This window comes from Opisthocomus hoazin, chromosome W (genome assembly GCF_030867145.1).
Source record: "Opisthocomus hoazin isolate bOpiHoa1 chromosome W, bOpiHoa1.hap1, whole genome shotgun sequence".
NCBI lineage: Eukaryota > Metazoa > Chordata > Aves > Opisthocomiformes > Opisthocomidae > Opisthocomus > Opisthocomus hoazin.
In genome coordinates, this window is record NC_134453.1 from 14,054,880 (window position 1) to 14,077,249 (window position 22,370).

The window sequence follows — 22,370 nt, forward strand, 5'->3', positions numbered from 1 at the left end:
TCCGTGTAGGGCGTCCGCGGCAGCCCTGCTCCGAAAATGCGAACGTCTGCAGATAGCTCGCAGGCAGAAAGATCTAGCCTTGAAAACTCTTGGTCAGCCTCATCTGCCCATGGCACTGCTCGCACAGAGGCACAGAGACTGGGGCTGCTTGCTTGTCTTGCCCCCTCAAACTTCAAATGTATCTTAGCTGGTCCATGCCGGGCTTCTCCCGCAGCCCTGCTCCCAAAATGCGAACGTCTGCAGATAGCTCGCAGCCAGAAAGAGCTAGCCTGGAAAGCTGTTGCTCAGCCTCATTTGCCCATGGCACTGCTCGCACAGAGGCACTGAGACTGGTGGTGCTTGCTTGTCTTGCCCCCTCAAACTTCACATGTAGCATTGGGGGTGCATGCCGGGCTTCTCCGGCAGCCCTGCTCCCAAAATGCGAACGTCTGCAGATAGCTCGCAGCCAGAAAGAGCTAGCCTGGAAAGCTGTTGCTCAGCCTCATCTGCCCATGGCACTGCTCGCACAGAGGCACAGAGACTGGGGCTGCTTGCTTGTCTTGTCACCTCAAACTTCAAATGTAGCATTGTGGTTGCATGCCGGGCTCCTCCGGCAGCCCTGCTCCCAAAATTCGAACGTCTGCAGATAGCTCTCAGCCAGAAAGAGCTAGCCTGGAAAGGTGTTGCTCAGCCTCATCTGCCCATGGCACTGCTCGCACAGAGGCACAGAGACTGGGGCTGCTTGCTTGTCTTGCCCCCTCAAACTTCAAACGTAGCTTAGGCTGCCCGTGCCGGGCGCTCCGGCATCCCTGCTCCAAAAATGCAAACGTCTGCTGATAGCTCGCAGCCAGAAAGAGCTAGCCTGGAAAGCTGTTGCTCAGCCTCATCTGCCCATGGCACTGCTCGCACAGAGGCACAGAGACTGGGGCTGCTTGCTTGTCTTGCCACGTCAAACTTCAAAAGTATCTTAGGTGGTCCATGTCGGGTGCCTACGGCATCCCTGCTCCGAATATGCAAACGTCTGCAGATAGCTCGCAGCCAGAAAGAGCTAGCCTGGAAAGCTGTTGCTCAGCCTCATCTGCCCATGGCACTGCTCGCACAGAGGCACAGAGACTGGGGCTGCTTGCTTGTCTTGCCCCTCAAACTTCAAATGTATCTTAGCTGGTCCATGCCGGGTGCCTCGGGCATCCCTGCTGCGAAAATGCGAACGTCTGCAGATAGCTCGCAGCCAGAAAGAGCTAGCCTGGAAAGCTGTTGCTCAGCCTCATCTGCCCATGGCACTGCTCGCACAGAGGCACTGAGACTGGTGCTGCTTGCTTGTCTTGCCCCCTCAAACTTCACATGTAGCATTGGGGGTGCATGCCGGGCTTCTCCGGCAGCCCTGCTCCAAAAATTCGAACGTCTGCAGATAGCACGCAGCCAGAAAGAGCTAGCCTGGAAAGCTGTTGCTCAGCCTCATCTGCCCATGGCACTGCTCGCACAGAGGCACAGAGACTGGGGTTGCTTGCTTGTCTTGCCACCTCAAACTTCAAACGTAGCTTAGGTGGTCCGTGCCGGGGGCCTCCGGCAGGGCTGCTCCAAAAATGCAAACGTCTGCAGATAGCTCGCAGCCAGAAAGAGTTAGCCTGGAAAGCTGTTGCTCAGCCTCATCTGCCCATGGCACTGCTCGCACAGAGGCACAGAGACTGGGGCTGCTTGCTTGTCTTGCCCCCTCAAACTTCAAACGTAGCTTAGGCTGCCCGTGTCAGGCGCCTCCGGCAGCCCTGCTCCCAAAATGCGAACGTCTGCAGATAGCTCGCAGCCAGAAAGAGCTAGCCTGGAAAGCTGTTGCTCAGCCTCATCTGCCCATGGCACTGCTCGCACAGAGGCACAGAGACTGGGGCTGCTTGCTTGTCTAGCCACGTCAAACTTCAAACGTATCTTAGGTGGTCCATGTCGGGTGCCTACGGCATCCCTGCTCCGAATATGCAAACGTCTGCAGATAGCTCGCAGCCAGAAAGAGCTAGCCTGGAAAGCTGTTGCTCAGCCTCATCTGCCCATGGCACTGCTCGCACAGAGGCACAGAGACTGGGGCTGCTTGCTTGTCTTGCCACCTCAAACTTGAAACGTAGCTTAGGTGGTCCATGCCGGGGGCCATCCGACAGCCCTGCTCCGAAAATGCGAACGTCTGCAGATAGCTCGCAGGCAGAAAGAGCTAGCCTGGAAAGCTGTTGCTCAGCCTCATCTGCCCATGGCACTGCTCGCACAGAGGCACAGAGACTGGGGCTGCTTGCTTGTCTTGCCACCTCAAACTTCACATGTAGCATTGGGGGTGCATGCCGGGCTCCTCCGGCAGCCCTGCTCCCAGAATTCGTACGTCTGCAGATAGATTGCAGCCAGAAAGAGCTAGCCTGCAAAGCTGTCGCTCAGCCTCATCTGCCCATGGCACTGCTCGCACAGAGGCACAGAGACTGGGGCTGCTTGTTTGTCTTGCCCCCTCAAACTTCAAACGTAGCTTAGGCTGTCCGTGCCGGGCGCCTCCGGCAGCCCTGCTCCAAAATGCGAACGTCTGCAGATAGCTCGCAGGCAGAAAGAGCTAGCCTGGAAAGGTGTTGCTCAGCCTCATCTGCCCATGGCACTGCTCGCACAGAGGCACAGAGACTGGGGCTGCTTGCTTGTCTTGCCCCCTCAAACTTCAAACGTGGCTTTGGGATCCGTGTAGGGCGTCCGCGGCAGCCCTGCTCCGAAAATGCGAACGTCTGCAGATAGCTCGCAGGCAGAAAGATCTAGCCTTGAAAACTCTTGGTCAGCCTCATCTGCCCATGGCACTGCTCGCACAGAGGCACAGAGACTGGGGCTGCTTGCTTCTCTTGTCACCCCAAACTTCAAATGTAGCATTGTGGTTGCATGCCGGGCTCCTCCGGCAGCCCTGCTCCCAAAATGCGAACATCTGCAGATAGCTCGCAGCCAGAAAGAGCTAGCCTGGAAAGCTGTTGCTCAGCCTCATCTGCCCATGGCACTGCTCGCACAGAGGCACAGAGACTGGGGCTGCTTGCTTGTCTTGCCCCCTCAAACTTCAAACGTAGCTTAGGTGGTCCGTGCCGGGGGCCTCCGGCAGGGCTGCTCCAAAAATGCAAACGTCTGCAGATAGCTCGCAGCCAGAAAGAGTTAGCCTGGAAAGCTGTTGCTCAGCCTCATCTGCCCATGGCACTGCTCGCACAGAGGCACAGAGACTGGGGCTGCTTGCTTGTCTTGCCCCCTCAAACTTCAAACGTAGCTTAGGCTGCCCGTGTCAGGCGCCTCCGGCAGCCCTGCTCCCAAAATGCGAACGTCTGCAGATAGCTCGCAGCCAGAAAGAGCTAGCCTGGAAAGCTGTTGCTCAGCCTCATCTGCCCATGGCACTGCTCGCACAGAGGCACAGAGACTGGGGCTGCTTGCTTGTCTAGCCACGTCAAACTTCAAACGTATCTTAGGTGGTCCATGTCGGGTGCCTACGGCATCCCTGCTCCGAATATGCAAACGTCTGCAGATAGCTCGCAGCCAGAAAGAGCTAGCCTGGAAAGCTGTTGCTCAGCCTCATCTGCCCATGGCACTGCTCGCACAGAGGCACAGAGACTGGGGCTGCTTGCTTGTCTTGCCACCTCAAACTTGAAACGTAGCTTAGGTGGTCCATGCCGGGGGCCATCCGACAGCCCTGCTCCGAAAATGCGAACGTCTGCAGATAGCTCGCAGGCAGAAAGAGCTAGCCTGGAAAGCTGTTGCTCAGCCTCATCTGCCCATGGCACTGCTCGCACAGAGGCACAGAGACTGGGGCTGCTTGCTTGTCTTGCCACCTCAAACTTCACATGTAGCATTGGGGGTGCATGCCGGGCTCCTCCGGCAGCCCTGCTCCCAGAATTCGTACGTCTGCAGATAGATTGCAGCCAGAAAGAGCTAGCCTGCAAAGCTGTCGCTCAGCCTCATCTGCCCATGGCACTGCTCGCACAGAGGCACAGAGACTGGGGCTGCTTGTTTGTCTTGCCCCCTCAAACTTCAAACGTAGCTTAGGCTGTCCGTGCCGGGCGCCTCCGGCAGCCCTGCTCCAAAATGCGAACGTCTGCAGATAGCTCGCAGGCAGAAAGAGCTAGCCTGGAAAGGTGTTGCTCAGCCTCATCTGCCCATGGCACTGCTCGCACAGAGGCACAGAGACTGGGGCTGCTTGCTTGTCTTGCCCCCTCAAACTTCAAACGTGGCTTTGGGATCCGTGTAGGGCGTCCGCGGCAGCCCTGCTCCGAAAATGCGAACGTCTGCAGATAGCTCGCAGGCAGAAAGATCTAGCCTTGAAAACTCTTGGTCAGCCTCATCTGCCCATGGCACTGCTCGCACAGAGGCACAGAGACTGGGGCTGCTTGCTTCTCTTGTCACCCCAAACTTCAAATGTAGCATTGTGGTTGCATGCCGGGCTCCTCCGGCAGCCCTGCTCCCAAAATGCGAACATCTGCAGATAGCTCGCAGCCAGAAAGAGCTAGCCTGGAAAGCTGTTGCTCAGCCTCATCTGCCCATGGCACTGCTCGCACAGAGGCACAGAGACTGGGGCTGCTTGCTTGTCTTGCCCCCTCAAACTTCAAACGTAGCTTAGGCTGCCCGTGCCGGGCGCTCCGGCAGCCCTGCTGCAAAAATGCAAACGTCTGCTGATAGCTCGCAGCCAGAAAGAGCTAGCCTGGAAAGCTGTTGCTCAGCCTCATCTGCCCATGGCTCTGCTCGCACAGAGGCACAGAGACTGGGGCTGCTTGCTTGTCTTGCCACGTCAAACTTCAAACGTATCTTAGGTGGTCCATGTCGGGTGCCTACGGCATCCCTGCTCCGAATATGCAAACGTCTGCAGATAGCTCGCAGCCAGAAAGAGCTAGCCTGGAAAGCTGTTGCTCAGCCTCATCTGCCCATGGCACTGCTCGCACAGAGGCACAGAGACTGGGGCTGCTTGCTTGTCTTGCCCCTCAAACTTCAAATGTATCTTAGCTGGTCCATGCCGGGTGCCTCGGGCATCCCTGCTGCGAAAATGCGAACGTCTGCAGATAGCTCGCAGCCAGAAAGAGCTAGCCTGGAAAGCTGTTGCTCAGCCTCATCTGCCCATGGCACTGCTCGCACAGAGGCACTGAGACTGGTGCTGCTTGCTTGTCTTGCCCCCTCAAACTTCACATGTAGCATTGGGGGTGCATGCCGGGCTTCTCCGGCAGCCCTGCTCCCAAAATTCGAACGTCTGCAGATAGCACGCAGCCAGAAAGAGCTAGCCTGGAAAGCTGTTGCTCAGCCTCATCTGCCCATGGCACTGCTCGCACAGAGGCACAGAGACTGGGGCTGCTTGCTTGTCTTGCCACCTCAAACTTCACATGTAGCATTGGGGGTGCATGCCGGGCTCCTCCGGCAGCCCTGCTCCCAGAATTCGAACGTCTGCAGATAGATTGCAGCCAGAAAGAGCTAGCCTGGAAAGCTGTCGCTCAGCCTCATCTGCCCATGGCACTGCTCGCACAGAGGCACAGAGACTGGGGCTGCTTGTTTGTCTTGCCCCCTCAAACTTCAAACGTAGCTTAGGCTGTCCGTGCCGGGCGCCTCCGGCAGCCCTGCTCCAAAATGCGAACGTCTGCAGATAGCTCGCAGGCAGAAAGAGCTAGCCTGGAAAGGTGTTGCTCAGCCTCATCTGCCCATGGCACTGCTCGCACAGAGGCACAGAGACTGGGGCTGCTTGCTTGTCTTGTCACCCCAAACTTCAAATGTAGCATTGTGGTTGCATGCCGGGCTCCTCCGGCAGCCCTGCTCCCAAAATGCGAACATCTGCAGATAGCTCGCAGCCAGAAAGAGCTAGCCTGGAAAGCTGTTGCTCAGCCTCATCTGCCCATGGCACTGCTCGCACAGAGGCACAGAGACTGGGGCTGCTTACTTGTCTTGCCCCCTCAAACTTCAAACGTAGCTTAGGCTGCCCGTGCCGGGCGCTCCGGCAGCCCTGCTGCAAAAATGCAAACGTCTGCTGATAGCTCGCAGCCAGAAAGAGCTAGCCTGGAAAGCTGTTGCTCAGCCTCATCTGCCCATGGCACTGCTCGCACAGAGGCACAGAGACTGGGGCTGCTTGCTTGTCTTGCCACGTCAAACTTCAAACGTATCTTAGGTGGTCCATGTCGGGTGCCTACGGCATCCCTGCTCCGAATATGCAAACGTCTGCAGATAGCTCGCAGCCAGAAAGAGCTAGCCTGGAAAGCTGTTGCTCAGCCTCATCTGCCCATGGCACTGCTCGCACAGAGGCACAGAGACTGGGGCTGCTTGCTTGTCTTGCCCCTCAAACTTCAAACGTAGCTTAGCTGGTCCATGCCGGGTGCCTCGGGCATCCCTGCTGCGAAAATGCGAACGTCTGCAGATAGCTCGCAGCCAGAAAGAGTTAGCCTGGAAAGCTGTTGCTCAGCCTCATCTGCCCATGGCACTGCTCGCACAGAGGCACAGAGACTGGGGCTGCTTGCTTGTCTTGCCCCCTCAAACTTCAAACGTAGCTTAGGCTGCCCGTGTCGGGCGCCTCCGGCAGCCCTGCTCCCAAAATGCGAACGTCTGCAGATAGCTCGCAGCCAGAAAGAGCTAGCCTGGAAAGCTGTTGCTCAGCCTCATCTGCCCATGGCACTGCTCGCACAGAGGCACAGAGACTGGGGCTGCTTGCTTGTCTAGCCACGTCAAACTTCAAACGTATCTTAGGTGGTCCATGTCGGGTGCCTACGGCATCCCTGCTCCGAATATGCAAACGTCTGCAGATAGCTCGCAGCCAGAAAGAGCTAGCCTGGAAAGCTGTTGCTCAGCCTCATCTGCCCATGGCACTGCTCGCACAGAGGCACAGAGACTGGGGCTGCTTGCTTGTCTTGCCACCTCAAACTTGAAACGTAGCTTAGGTGGTCCATGCCGGGGGCCATCCGACAGCCCTGCTGCGAAAATGCGAACGTCTGCAGATAGCTCGCAGGCAGAAAGAGCTAGCCTGGAAAGCTGTTGCTCAGCCTCATCTGCCCATGGCACTGCTCGCACAGAGGCACAGAGACTGGGGCTGCTTGCTTGTCTTGCCACCTCAAACTTCACATGTAGCATTGGGGGTGCATGCCGGGCTCCTCCGGCAGCCCTGCTCCCAGAATTCGAACGTCTGCAGATAGATTGCAGCCAGAAAGAGCTAGCCTGGAAAGCTGTCGCTCAGCCTCATCTGCCCATGGCACTGCTCGCACAGAGGCACAGAGACTGGGGCTGCTTGTTTGTCTTGCCCCCTCAAACTTCAAACGTAGCTTAGGCTGTCCGTGCCGGGCGCCTCCGGCAGCCCTGCTCCAAAATGCGAACGTCTGCAGATAGCTCGCAGGCAGAAAGAGCTAGCCTGGAAAGGTGTTGCTCAGCCTCATCTGCCCATGGCACTGCTCGCACAGAGGCACAGAGACTGGGGCTGCTTGCTTGTCTTGCCCCCTCAAACTTCAAACGTGGCTTTGGGATCCGTGTAGGGCGTCCGCGGCAGCCCTGCTCCGAAAATGCGAACGTCTGCAGATAGCTCGCAGGCAGAAAGATCTAGCCTTGAAAACTCTTGGTCAGCCTCATCTGCCCATGGCACTGCTCGCACAGAGGCACAGAGACTGGGGCTGCTTGCTTGTCTTGCCCCCTCAAACTTCAAACGTAGCTTAGGCTGCCCGTGCCGGGCGCTCCGGCAGCCCTGCTGCAAAAATGCAAACGTCTGCTGATAGCTCGCAGCCAGAAAGAGCTAGCCTGGAAAGCTGTTGCTCAGCCTCATCTGCCCATGGCACTGCTCGCACAGAGGCACAGAGACTGGGGCTGCTTGCTTGTCTTGCCACGTCAAACTTCAAACGTATCTTAGGTGGTCCATGTCGGGTGCCTACGGCATCCCTGCTCCGAATATGCAAACGTCTGCAGATAGCTCGCAGCCAGAAAGAGCTAGCCTGGAAAGCTGTTGCTCAGCCTCATCTGCCCATGGCACTGCTCGCACAGAGGCACAGAGACTGGGGCTGCTTGCTTGTCTTGCCCCTCAAACTTCAAATGTATCTTAGCTGGTCCATGCCGGGTGCCTCGGGCATCCCTGCTGCGAAAATGCGAACGTCTGCAGATAGCTCGCAGCCAGAAAGAGCTAGCCTGGAAAGCTGTTGCTCAGCCTCATCTGCCCATGGCACTGCTCGCACAGAGGCACTGAGACTGGTGCTGCTTGCTTGTCTTGCCCCCTCAAACTTCACATGTAGCATTGGGGGTGCATGCCGGGCTTCTCCGGCAGCCCTGCTCCAAAAATTCGAACGTCTGCAGATAGCACGCAGCCAGAAAGAGCTAGCCTGGAAAGCTGTTGCTCAGCCTCATCTGCCCATGGCACTGCTCGCACAGAGGCACAGAGACTGGGGTTGCTTGCTTGTCTTGCCACCTCAAACTTCAAACGTAGCTTAGGTGGTCCGTGCCGGGGGCCTCCGGCAGGGCTGCTCCAAAAATGCAAACGTCTGCAGATAGCTCGCAGCCAGAAAGAGTTAGCCTGGAAAGCTGTTGCTCAGCCTCATCTGCCCATGGCACTGCTCGCACAGAGGCACAGAGACTGGGGCTGCTTGCTTGTCTTGCCCCCTCAAACTTCAAACGTAGCTTAGGCTGCCCGTGTCGGGCGCCTCCGGCAGCCCTGCTCCCAAAATGCGAACGTCTGCAGATAGCTCGCAGCCAGAAAGAGCTAGCCTGGAAAGCTGTTGCTCAGCCTCATCTGCCCATGGCACTGCTCGCACAGAGGCACAGAGACTGGGGCTGCTTGCTTGTCTAGCCACGTCAAACTTCAAACGTATCTTAGGTGGTCCATGTCGGGTGCCTACGGCATCCCTGCTCCGAATATGCAAACGTCTGCAGATAGCTCGCAGCCAGAAAGAGCTAGCCTGGAAAGCTGTTGCTCAGCCTCATCTGCCCATGGCACTGCTCGCACAGAGGCACAGAGACTGGGGCTGCTTGCTTGTCTTGCCACCTCAAACTTGAAACGTAGCTTAGGTGGTCCATGCCGGGGGCCATCCGACAGCCCTGCTCCGAAAATGCGAACGTCTGCAGATAGCTCGCAGGCAGAAAGAGCTAGCCTGGAAAGCTGTTGCTCAGCCTCATCTGCCCATGGCACTGCTCGCACAGAGGCACAGAGACTGGGGCTGCTTGCTTGTCTTGCCACCTCAAACTTCACATGTAGCATTGGGGGTGCATGCCGGGCTCCTCCGGCAGCCCTGCTCCCAGAATTCGTACGTCTGCAGATAGATTGCAGCCAGAAAGAGCTAGCCTGCAAAGCTGTCGCTCAGCCTCATCTGCCCATGGCACTGCTCGCACAGAGGCACAGAGACTGGGGCTGCTTGTTTGTCTTGCCCCCTCAAACTTCAAACGTAGCTTAGGCTGTCCGTGCCGGGCGCCTCCGGCAGCCCTGCTCCAAAATGCGAACGTCTGCAGATAGCTCGCAGGCAGAAAGAGCTAGCCTGGAAAGGTGTTGCTCAGCCTCATCTGCCCATGGCACTGCTCGCACAGAGGCACAGAGACTGGGGCTGCTTGCTTGTCTTGCCCCCTCAAACTTCAAACGTGGCTTTGGGATCCGTGTAGGGCGTCCGCGGCAGCCCTGCTCCGAAAATGCGAACGTCTGCAGATAGCTCGCAGGCAGAAAGATCTAGCCTTGAAAACTCTTGGTCAGCCTCATCTGCCCATGGCACTGCTCGCACAGAGGCACAGAGACTGGGGCTGCTTGCTTCTCTTGTCACCCCAAACTTCAAATGTAGCATTGTGGTTGCATGCCGGGCTCCTCCGGCAGCCCTGCTCCCAAAATGCGAACATCTGCAGATAGCTCGCAGCCAGAAAGAGCTAGCCTGGAAAGCTGTTGCTCAGCCTCATCTGCCCATGGCACTGCTCGCACAGAGGCACAGAGACTGGGGCTGCTTGCTTGTCTTGCCCCCTCAAACTTCAAACGTAGCTTAGGCTGCCCGTGCCGGGCGCTCCGGCAGCCCTGCTGCAAAAATGCAAACGTCTGCTGATAGCTCGCAGCCAGAAAGAGCTAGCCTGGAAAGCTGTTGCTCAGCCTCATCTGCCCATGGCTCTGCTCGCACAGAGGCACAGAGACTGGGGCTGCTTGCTTGTCTTGCCACGTCAAACTTCAAACGTATCTTAGGTGGTCCATGTCGGGTGCCTACGGCATCCCTGCTCCGAATATGCAAACGTCTGCAGATAGCTCGCAGCCAGAAAGAGCTAGCCTGGAAAGCTGTTGCTCAGCCTCATCTGCCCATGGCACTGCTCGCACAGAGGCACAGAGACTGGGGCTGCTTGCTTGTCTTGCCCCTCAAACTTCAAATGTATCTTAGCTGGTCCATGCCGGGTGCCTCGGGCATCCCTGCTGCGAAAATGCGAACGTCTGCAGATAGCTCGCAGCCAGAAAGAGCTAGCCTGGAAAGCTGTTGCTCAGCCTCATCTGCCCATGGCACTGCTCGCACAGAGGCACTGAGACTGGTGCTGCTTGCTTGTCTTGCCCCCTCAAACTTCACATGTAGCATTGGGGGTGCATGCCGGGCTTCTCCGGCAGCCCTGCTCCCAAAATTCGAACGTCTGCAGATAGCACGCAGCCAGAAAGAGCTAGCCTGGAAAGCTGTTGCTCAGCCTCATCTGCCCATGGCACTGCTCGCACAGAGGCACAGAGACTGGGGCTGCTTGCTTGTCTTGCCACCTCAAACTTCACATGTAGCATTGGGGGTGCATGCCGGGCTCCTCCGGCAGCCCTGCTCCCAGAATTCGAACGTCTGCAGATAGATTGCAGCCAGAAAGAGCTAGCCTGGAAAGCTGTCGCTCAGCCTCATCTGCCCATGGCACTGCTCGCACAGAGGCACAGAGACTGGGGCTGCTTGTTTGTCTTGCCCCCTCAAACTTCAAACGTAGCTTAGGCTGTCCGTGCCGGGCGCCTCCGGCAGCCCTGCTCCAAAATGCGAACGTCTGCAGATAGCTCGCAGGCAGAAAGAGCTAGCCTGGAAAGGTGTTGCTCAGCCTCATCTGCCCATGGCACTGCTCGCACAGAGGCACAGAGACTGGGGCTGCTTGCTTGTCTTGTCACCCCAAACTTCAAATGTAGCATTGTGGTTGCATGCCGGGCTCCTCCGGCAGCCCTGCTCCCAAAATGCGAACATCTGCAGATAGCTCGCAGCCAGAAAGAGCTAGCCTGGAAAGCTGTTGCTCAGCCTCATCTGCCCATGGCACTGCTCGCACAGAGGCACAGAGACTGGGGCTGCTTGCTTGTCTTGCCCCCTCAAACTTCAAACGTAGCTTAGGCTGCCCGTGCCGGGCGCTCCGGCAGCCCTGCTGCAAAAATGCAAACGTCTGCTGATAGCTCGCAGGCAGAAAGAGCTAGCCTGGAAAGGTGTTGCTCAGCCTCATCTGCCCATGGCACTGCTCGCACAGAGGCACAGAGACTGGGGCTGCTTGCTTGTCTTGCCCCCTCAAACTTCAAACGTGGCTTTGGGATCCGTGTAGGGCGTCCGCGGCAGCCCTGCTCCGAAAATGCGAACGTCTGCAGATAGCTCGCAGGCAGAAAGATCTAGCCTTGAAAACTCTTGGTCAGCCTCATCTGCCCATGGCACTGCTCGCACAGAGGCACAGAGACTGGGGCTGCTTGCTTGTCTTGCCCCCTCAAACTTCAAACGTAGCTTAGGCTGCCCGTGCCGGGCGCTCCGGCAGCCCTGCTGCAAAAATGCAAACGTCTGCAGATAGCTCGCAGCCAGAAAGAGCTAGCCTGGAAAGCTGTTGCTCAGCCTCATCTGCCCATGGCACTGCTCGCACAGAGGCACAGAGACTGGGGCTGCTTGCTTGTCTTGCCACGTCAAACTTCAAACGTATCTTAGGTGGTCCATGTCGGGTGCCTACGGCATCCCTGCTCCGAATATGCAAACGTCTGCAGATAGCTCGCAGCCAGAAAGAGCTAGCCTGGAAAGCTGTTGCTCAGCCTCATCTGCCCATGGCACTGCTCGCACAGAGGCACAGAGACTGGGGCTGCTTGCTTGTCTTGCCCCTCAAACTTCAAACGTAGCTTAGCTGGTCCATGCCGGGTGCCTCGGGCATCCCTGCTGCGAAAATGCGAACGTCTGCAGATAGCTCGCAGCCAGAAAGAGTTAGCCTGGAAAGCTGTTGCTCAGCCTCATCTGCCCATGGCACTGCTCGCACAGAGGCACAGAGACTGGGGCTGCTTGCTTGTCTTGCCCCCTCAAACTTCAAACGTAGCTTAGGCTGCCCGTGTCGGGCGCCTCCGGCAGCCCTGCTCCCAAAATGCGAACGTCTGCAGATAGCTCGCAGCCAGAAAGAGCTAGCCTGGAAAGCTGTTGCTCAGCCTCATCTGCCCATGGCACTGCTCGCACAGAGGCACAGAGACTGGGGCTGCTTGCTTGTCTAGCCACGTCAAACTTCAAACGTATCTTAGGTGGTCCATGTCGGGTGCCTACGGCATCCCTGCTCCGAATATGCAAACGTCTGCAGATAGCTCGCAGCCAGAAAGAGCTAGCCTGGAAAGCTGTTGCTCAGCCTCATCTGCCCATGGCACTGCTCGCACAGAGGCACAGAGACTGGGGCTGCTTGCTTGTCTTGCCACCTCAAACTTGAAACGTAGCTTAGGTGGTCCATGCCGGGGGCCATCCGACAGCCCTGCTCCGAAAATGCGAACGTCTGCAGATAGCTCGCAGCCAGAAAGAGCTAGCCTGGAAAGCTGTTGCTCAGCCTCATCTGCCCATGGCACTGCTCGCACAGAGGCACAGAGACTGGGGCTGCTTGTTTGTCTTGCCCCCTCAAACTTCAAACGTAGCTTAGGCTGTCCGTGCCGGGCGCCTCCGGCAGCCCTGCTCCAAAATGCGAACGTCTGCAGATAGCTCGCAGGCAGAAAGAGCTAGCCTGGAAAGGTGTTGCTCAGCCTCATCTGCCCATGGCACTGCTCGCACAGAGGCACAGAGACTGGGGCTGCTTGCTTGTCTTGCCCCCTCAAACTTCAAACGTGGCTTTGGGATCCGTGTAGGGCGTCCGCGGCAGCCCTGCTCCGAAAATGCGAACGTCTGCAGATAGCTCGCAGGCAGAAAGATCTAGCCTTGAAAACTCTTGGTCAGCCTCATCTGCCCATGGCACTGCTCGCACAGAGGCACAGAGACTGGGGCTGCTTGCTTGTCTTGTCACCCCAAACTTCAAATGTAGCATTGTGGTTGCATGCCGGGCTCCTCCGGCAGCCCTGCTCCCAAAATGCGAACATCTGCAGATAGCTCGCAGCCAGAAAGAGCTAGCCTGGAAAGCTGTTGCTCAGCCTCATCTGCCCATGGCACTGCTCGCACAGAGGCACAGAGACTGGGGCTGCTTGCTTGTCTTGCCCCCTCAAACTTCAAACGTAGCTTAGGCTGCCCGTGCCGGGCGCTCCGGCAGCCCTGCTGCAAAAATGCAAACGTCTGCTGATAGCTCGCAGCCAGAAAGAGCTAGCCTGGAAAGCTGTTGCTCAGCCTCATCTGCCCATGGCTCTGCTCGCACAGAGGCACAGAGACTGGGGCTGCTTGCTTGTCTTGCCACGTCAAACTTCAAACGTATCTTAGGTGGTCCATGTCGGGTGCCTACGGCATCCCTGCTCCGAATATGCAAACGTCTGCAGATAGCTCGCAGGCAGAAAGAGCTAGCCTGGAAAGCTGTTGCTCAGCCTCATCTGCCCATGGCACTGCTCGCACAGAGGCACAGAGACTGGGGCTGCTTGCTTGTCTTGCCCCTCAAACTTCAAATGTATCTTAGCTGGTCCATGCCGGGTGCCTCGGGCATCCCTGCTGCGAAAATGCGAACGTCTGCAGATAGCTCGCAGCCAGAAAGAGCTAGCCTGGAAAGCTCTTGCTCAGCCTCATCTGCCCATGCAACTGCTCGCACAGAGGCACTGAGACTGGTGCTGCTTGCTTGTCTTGCCCCCTCAAACTTCACATGTAGCATTGGGGGTGCATGCCGGGCTTCTCCGGCAGCCCTGCTCCCAAAATTCGAACGTCTGCAGATAGCACGCAGCCAGAAAGAGCTAGCCTGGAAAGCTGTTGCTCAGCCTCATCTGCCCATGGCACTGCTCGCACAGAGGCACAGAGACTGGGGCTGCTTGCTTGTCTTGCCACCTCAAACTTCACATGTAGCATTGGGGGTGCATGCCGGGCTCCTCCGGCAGCCCTGCTCCCAGAATTCGAACGTCTGCAGATAGATTGCAGCCGGAAAGAGCTAGCCTGGAAAGCTGTCGCTCAGCCTCATCTGCCCATGGCACTGCTCGCACAGAGGCACAGAGACTGGGGCTGCTTGTTTGTCTTGCCCCCTCAAACTTCAAACGTAGCTTAGGCTGTCCGTGCCGGGCGCCTCCGGCAGCCCTGCTCCAAAATGCGAACGTCTGCAGATAGCTCGCAGGCAGAAAGAGCTAGCCTGGAAAGGTGTTGCTCAGCCTCATCTGCCCATGGCACTGCTCGCACAGAGGCACAGAGACTGGGGCTGCTTGCTTGTCTTGTCACCCCAAACTTCAAATGTAGCATTGTGGTTGCATGCCGGGCTCCTCCGGCAGCCCTGCTCCCAAAATGCGAACATCTGCAGATAGCTCGCAGCCAGAAAGAGCTAGCCTGGAAAGCTGTTGCTCAGCCTCATCTGCCCATGGCACTGCTCGCACAGAGGCACAGAGACTGGGGCTGCTTGCTTGTCTTGCCCCCTCAAACTTCAAACGTAGCTTAGGCTGCCCGTGCCGGGCGCTCCGGCAGCCCTGCTGCAAAAATGCAAACGTCTGCTGATAGCTCGCAGCCAGAAAGAGCTAGCCTGGAAAGCTGTTGCTCAGCCTCATCTGCCCATGGCACTGCTCGCACAGAGGCACAGAGACTGGGGCTGCTTGCTTGTCTTGCCACGTCAAACTTCAAACGTATCTTAGGTGGTCCATGTCGGGTGCCTACGGCATCCCTGCTCCGAATATGCAAACGTCTGCAGATAGCTCGCAGCCAGAAAGAGCTAGCCTGGAAAGCTGTTGCTCAGCCTCATCTGCCCATGGCACTGCTCGCACAGAGGCACAGAGACTGGGGCTGCTTGCTTGTCTTGCCCCTCAAACTTCAAATGTATCTTAGCTGGTCCATGCCGGGTGCCTCGGGCATCCCTGCTGCGAAAATGCGAACGTCTGCAGATAGCTCGCAGCCAGAAAGAGCTAGCCTGGAAAGCTGTTGCTCAGCCTCATCTGCCCATGGCACTGCTCGCACAGAGGCACTGAGACTGGTGCTGCTTGCTTGTCTTGCCCCCTCAAACTTCACATGTAGCATTGGGGGTGCATGCCGGGCTTCTCCGGCAGCCCTGCTCCCAAAATTCGAACGTCTGCAGATAGCACGCAGCCAGAAAGAGCTAGCCTGGAAAGCTGTTGCTCAGCCTCATCTGCCCATGGCACTGCTCGCACAGAGGCACAGAGACTGGGGATGCTTGCTTGTCTTGCCCCCTGAAACTTGAAACGTAGCTTAGGCTCTCCGTGCCGGGCGCCTCCGGCAGCCCTGCTCCAAAAATGCAAACGTCTGCAGATAGCTCGCAGCCAGAAAGAGCTAGCCTGGAAAGCTGTTGCTCAGCCTCATCTGCCCATGGCACTGCTCGCACAGAGGCACAGAGACTGGGGCTGCTTGCTTGTCTTGCCACCTCAAACTTCAAACGTAGCTTAGGTGGTCCGTGCCAGGGGCCTCCGTCAGGGCTGCTCCAAAAATGCAAACGTCTGCAGATAGCTCGCAGGCAGAAAGAGCTAGCCTGGAAAGCTGTTGCTCAGCCTCATCTGCCCATGGCACTGCTCGCACAGAGGCACAGAGACTGGGGCTGCTGCTTGTCTTGTCACCTCAAACTTCAAATGTAGCATTGTGGTTTCATGCCGAGCTCCTCCGGCAGCCCTGCTCCAAAAATTCGAACGTCTGCAGATAGCTCGCAGGCAGAAAGAGCTAGCCTGGAAAGGTGTTGCTCAGCCTCATCTGCCCATGGCACTGCTCGCACAGAGGCACAGAGACTGGGGCTGCTTGTTTGTCTTGCCCCCTCAAACTTCAAACGTAGCTTAGACTCTCCTTGTCGGGCGCCTCCAGCAGCCCTGCTCCCAAAATGCGAACGTCTGCAGATAGCTCGCAGCCAGAAAGAGCTAGCCTGGAAAGCTGTTGCTCAGCCTCATCTGCCCATGGCACTGCTCGCACAGAGGCACAGAGACTGGGGCTGCTTGCCTGTCTTGTCACCTCAAACTTCAAATGTAGCATTGTGATTGCATGCCGGGCTCCTCCGGCAGCACTGCTCCCAAAATTCGAACGTCTGCAGACAGCTCGCAGGCAGAAAGAGCTAGCCTGGAAAGGTGTTGCTCAGCCTCATCTGCCCATGGCACTGCTCGCACAGAGGCACAGAGACTGGGGTTGCTTGCTTGTCTTGCCACCTCAAACTTCAAACGTAGCTTAGGTGGTCCATGCCGGGGGCCTCCGGCAGCCCTGCTCCAAAAATGCAAACGTCTGCAGATAGCTCGCAGCCAGAAAGAGCTAGCCTGGAAAGCTGTTGCTCAGCCTCATCTGCCCATGGCACTGCTCGCACAGAGGCACAGAGACTGGGGCTGCTTCCTTGACTTGCCCCCTCAAACTTCAAACGTAGCTTAGGTGGTCCGTTCCGGGGGCCTCCGGCAGGGCTGCTCCAAAAATGCAAACGTCTGCAGATAGATTGCAGCCAGAAAGAGCTAGCCTGGAAAGCTGTTGCTCAGCCTCATCTGCCCATGGCACTGCTCGCACAGAGGCACAGAGGCTGGGGCTGCTTGCTTGTCTTGCCCCCTCAAACTTCAAACGTAGATTAGGTGGTCCATGCCGGGTGCCTCCGGCATCCCTGCTCCGAAAATGCAAACGTCTGCAGACAGCTCACAGACAAATAGAGATAGTCTGGAAAGCTGTTGCTCAGCCTCATCTGCTCGTGGCACTGCTCGCACAGAGGCACACAGACTGGGGCTGCTTGCTTGTCTTGCCCCCTCAAACTTCAAACGTGGCTTTGGGATCCGTGTCGGGTGCCTGCGGCAGCCCTGCTCTGAAAATGCGAACGTCTGCAGATAGCTCGCAGCCAGAAAGAGCTAACCTGGAAAGCTGTTGCTCAGCCTCATCTGCCCATGGCACTGCTCGCACAGAGGCACTGAGACTGGGGCTGCTTGCTTGTCTTGCCCCCTCAAACTTCAAACGTAGCTTTTGGCTCCGTGTTGGGCGTCTGTGGCAGCCCTGCTCCAAAAATGCGAACGTCTGCAGATTGCTCGCAGCCAGAAAGAGCTAGCCTGGAAAGCTGTTGCTCAGCCTCATCTCTCCATGGCACTGTTCGCAGAGAGGCACAGAGACTAGAGCTGCTTGCTTGTCTTGTCACCTCAAACTTCACATGTAGCATTGGGGGTGCATGCCGGGCTCCTCCGGCAGCCCTGCTCCGAAAATGCGAACGTCTGCAGATAGCTCGCAGCCAGAAAGAGCTAGCCTGGAAAGCTGTTGCTCAGCCTCATCTGCCCATGGCACTGCTCGCACAGAGGCACAGAGACTGGGGCTGCTTGCTTGTCTTGCCCCCTCAAACTTCAAACGTATCTTACATGGTCCATGCCGGGTGCCTCCAGCAGGGCTGCTCCAAAAATGCAAACGTCTGCTGATAGCTCGCAGCCAGAAAGAGCTAGCCTGGAAAGCTGTTGCTCAGCCTCATCTGCCCATGGCACTGCTCGCACAGAGGCACAGAGACTGGGGCTGCTTGCTTGTCCTGCCCCCTCAAACTTCACATGTAGCATTGTGGTTGCATGCCGGGCTCCTCCGGCAGCCCTGCTCCCAAAATGCGAACGTCTGCAGATAGCTCGCAGGCAGAAAGAGCTAGCCTGGAAAGCTGTTGCTCAGCCTCATCTGCCCATGGCACTGCTCGCACATAGGCACAGAGACTGGGGCTGCTTGCTTGTCTTGCCCCCTCAAACTTCACATGTAGCATTGTGGTTGCATGCCGGGCTCCTCCGGCAGCCCTGCTCCCAAAATGCGAACGTCTGCAGATAGCTCGCAGGCAGAAAGAGCTAGCCTGGAAAGGTGTTGCTCAGCCTCATCTGCCCATGGCACTGCTCGCACAGAGGCACAGAGACTGGAGCTGCTTGGTTGTCTTGCCACCCCCGACTTCAAATGTATCTTAGGTGGTCCATGCCAGGGGCCTCCGGCAGCCCTGCTCCGAAAATGCGAACGTCTGCAGATAGCTCGCAGCCAGAAAGAGCTAGCCTGGAAAGCTGTTGCTCAGCCTCATCTGCCCATGGCACTGCTCGCACAGAGGCACAGAGACTGGGGCTGCTTGCTTGTCTTGCCACCTCAAACTTCAAACGTATCTTAGGTAGTCCATGCCGGGGGCCTCCGGCAGCGCTGCTCCAAAAATGCAAACGTCTGCAGATAGCTCGCAGGCAGAAAGAGCTAGCCTGGAAAGCTGTTGCTCAGCCTCATCTGCCCATGGCACTGCTCGCACAGAGGCACAGAGACTGGGGCTGCTTGTTTGTCTTGCCCCCTCAAACTTCAAATGTAACTTAGACTCTCCGTGTCGGGCGCCTCCAGCAGCCCTGCTCCCAAAATGCGAACGTCTGCAGATTGCTCACAGGCAGAAAGAGCTAGCCTGGAAAGCTGTTGCTCAGCCTCATCTCTCCATGGCACTGTTCGCAGAGAGACACAGAGACTAGAGGTGCTTGCTTGTCTTGTCTCCTCAAACTTCAAATGTAGCATTGGGGGTGCATGCCGGGCTCCTCCGGCAGCCCTGCTCCCAAAATTCGAACGTCTGCAGATAGCTCGCAGCCAGAAAGAGCTAGCCTGGAAAGGTGTTGCTCAGCCTCATCTGCTCATGGCACTGCTCGCACAGAGGCACAGAGACTGGGGCTGCTTGCTTGTCTTGCCACCTCAAACTTCAAACGTATCTTAGGTGGTCCGTGCCGGGGGCCTACGGCAGGGCTGCTCCAAAAATGCAAACGTCTGCAGATAGCTCGCAGCCAGAAAGAGCTAGCCTGGAAAGCTGTTGCTCAGCCTCATCTGCCCATGGCACTGCTCGCACAGAGGCACAGAGACTGGGGCTGCTTGCTTGTCTTGCCACGTCAAACTTCAAACGTAGCTTAGGTGGTCCATGCAGGGGGCCTCCGGCATCCCTGCTCCGAAAATGCGAACGTCTGCAGATAGCTCGCAGCCAGAAAGAGCTAGCCTGGAAAGCTGTTGCTCAGCCTCATCTGCCCATGGCACTGCTCGCACAGAGGCACAGAGACTGGGGCTGCTTGCTTGTCTTGCCACGTCAAACTTCCAATGTATCTTAGACTCTCCGTGTCGGGCGCCTCCAGCAGCCCTGCTCCCAAAATGCGAACGTCTGCAGATAGCTCGCAGCCAGAAAGACCTAGCCTGGAAAGCTGTTGCTCAGCCTAATCTGCCCATGGCACTGCTCGCACAGAGGCACAGAGACTGGGGCTGCTTGTTTGTCTTGCCCCCTCAAACTTCAAACGTAGCTTAGACTCTCCTTGTCGGGCGCCTCCAGCAGCCCTGCTCCCAAAATGCGAACGTCTGCAGATAGCTCGCAGCCAGAAAGAGCTAGCCTGGAAAGCTGTTGCTCAGCCTCATCTGCCCATGGCACTGCTCGCACAGAGGCACAGAGACTGGGGCTGCTTGCCTGTCTTGTCACCTCAAACTTCAAATGTAGCATTGTGATTGCATGCCGGGCTCCTCCGGCAGCACTGCTCCCAAAATTCGAACGTCTGCAGACAGCTCGCAGGCAGAAAGAGCTAGCCTGGAAAGGTGTTGCTCAGCCTCATCTGCCCATGGCACTGCTCGCACAGAGGCACAGAGACTGGGGTTGCTTGCTTGTCTTGCCACCTCAAACTTCAAACGTAGCTTAGGTGGTCCATGCCGGGGGCCTCCGGCAGCCCTGCTCCAAAAATGCAAACGTCTGCAGATAGCTCGCAGCCAGAAAGAGCTAGCCTGGAAAGCTGTTGCTCAGCCTCATCTGCCCATGGCACTGCTCGCACAGAGGCACAGAGACTGGGGCTGCTTCCTTGACTTGCCCCCTCAAACTTCAAACGTAGCTTAGGTGGTCCGTTCCGGGGGCCTCCGGCAGGGCTGCTCCAAAAATGCAAACGTCTGCAGATAGATTGCAGCCAGAAAGAGCTAGCCTGGAAAGCTGTTGCTCAGCCTCATCTGCCCATGGCACTGCTCGCACAGAGGCACAGAGGCTGGGGCTGCTTGCTTGTCTTGCCCCCTCAAACTTCAAACGTAGATTAGGTGGTCCATGCCGGGTGCCTCCGGCATCCCTGCTCCGAAAATGCAAACGTCTGCAGACAGCTCACAGACAAATAGAGATAGTCTGGAAAGCTGTTGCTCAGCCTCATCTGCTCGTGGCACTGCTCGCACAGAGGCACACAGACTGGGGCTGCTTGCTTGTCTTGCCCCCTCAAACTTCAAACGTGGCTTTGGGATCCGTGTCGGGTGCCTGCGGCAGCCCTGCTCTGAAAATGCGAACGTCTGCAGATAGCTCGCAGCCAGAAAGAGCTAACCTGGAAAGCTGTTGCTCAGCCTCATCTGCCCATGGCACTGCTCGCACAGAGGCACTGAGACTGGGGCTGCTTGCTTGTCTTGCCCCCTCAAACTTCAAACGTAGCTTTTGGCTCCGTGTTGGGCGTCTGTGGCAGCCCTGCTCCAAAAATGCGAACGTCTGCAGATTGCTCGCAGCCAGAAAGAGCTAGCCTGGAAAGCTGTTGCTCAGCCTCATCTCTCCATGGCACTGTTCGCAGAGAGGCACAGAGACTAGAGCTGCTTGCTTGTCTTGTCACCTCAAACTTCACATGTAGCATTGGGGGTGCATGCCGGGCTCCTCCGGCAGCCCTGCTCCGAAAATGCGAACGTCTGCAGATAGCTCGCAGCCAGAAAGAGCTAGCCTGGAAAGCTGTTGCTCAGCCTCATCTGCCCATGGCACTGCTCGCACAGAGGCACAGAGACTGGGGCTGCTTGCTTGTCTTGCCCCCTCAAACTTCAAACGTATCTTACATGGTCCATGCCGGGTGCCTCCAGCAGGGCTGCTCCAAAAATGCAAACGTCTGCTGATAGCTCGCAGCCAGAAAGAGCTAGCCTGGAAAGCTGTTGCTCAGCCTCATCTGCCCATGGCACTGCTCGCACAGAGGCACAGAGACTGGGGCTGCTTGCTTGTCCTGCCCCCTCAAACTTCACATGTAGCATTGTGGTTGCATGCCGGGCTCCTCCGGCAGCCCTGCTCCCAAAATGCGAACGTCTGCAGATAGCTCGCAGGCAGAAAGAGCTAGCCTGGAAAGCTGTTGCTCAGCCTCATCTGCCCATGGCACTGCTCGCACATAGGCACAGAGACTGGGGCTGCTTGCTTGTCTTGCCCCCTCAAACTTCACATGTAGCATTGTGGTTGCATGCCGGGCTCCTCCGGCAGCCCTGCTCCCAAAATGCGAACGTCTGCAGATAGCTCGCAGGCAGAAAGAGCTAGCCTGGAAAGGTGTTGCTCAGCCTCATCTGCCCATGGCACTGCTCGCACAGAGGCACAGAGACTGGAGCTGCTTGGTTGTCTTGCCACCCCCGACTTCAAATGTATCTTAGGTGGTCCATGCCAGGGGCCTCCGGCAGCCCTGCTCCGAAAATGCGAACGTCTGCAGATAGCTCGCAGCCAGAAAGAGCTAGCCTGGAAAGCTGTTGCTCAGCCTCATCTGCCCATGGCACTGCTCGCACAGAGGCACAGAGACTGGGGCTGCTTGCTTGTCTTGCCACCTCAAACTTCAAACGTATCTTAGGTAGTCCATGCCGGGGGCCTCCGGCAGCGCTGCTCCAAAAATGCAAACGTCTGCAGATAGCTCGCAGGCAGAAAGAGCTAGCCTGGAAAGCTGTTGCTCAGCCTCATCTGCCCATGGCACTGCTCGCACAGAGGCACAGAGACTGGGGCTGCTTGTTTGTCTTGCCCCCTCAAACTTCAAATGTAACTTAGACTCTCCGTGTCGGGCGCCTCCAGCAGCCCTGCTCCCAAAATGCGAACGTCTGCAGATTGCTCACAGGCAGAAAGAGCTAGCCTGGAAAGCTGTTGCTCAGCCTCATCTCTCCATGGCACTGTTCGCAGAGAGACACAGAGACTAGAGGTGCTTGCTTGTCTTGTCTCCTCAAACTTCAAATGTAGCATTGGGGGTGCATGCCGGGCTCCTCCGGCAGCCCTGCTCCCAAAATTCGAACGTCTGCAGATAGCTCGCAGCCAGAAAGAGCTAGCCTGGAAAGGTGTTGCTCAGCCTCATCTGCTCATGGCACTGCTCGCACAGAGGCACAGAGACTGGGGCTGCTTGCTTGTCTTGCCACCTCAAACTTCAAACGTATCTTAGGTGGTCCGTGCCGGGGGCCTACGGCAGGGCTGCTCCAAAAATGCAAACGTCTGCAGAT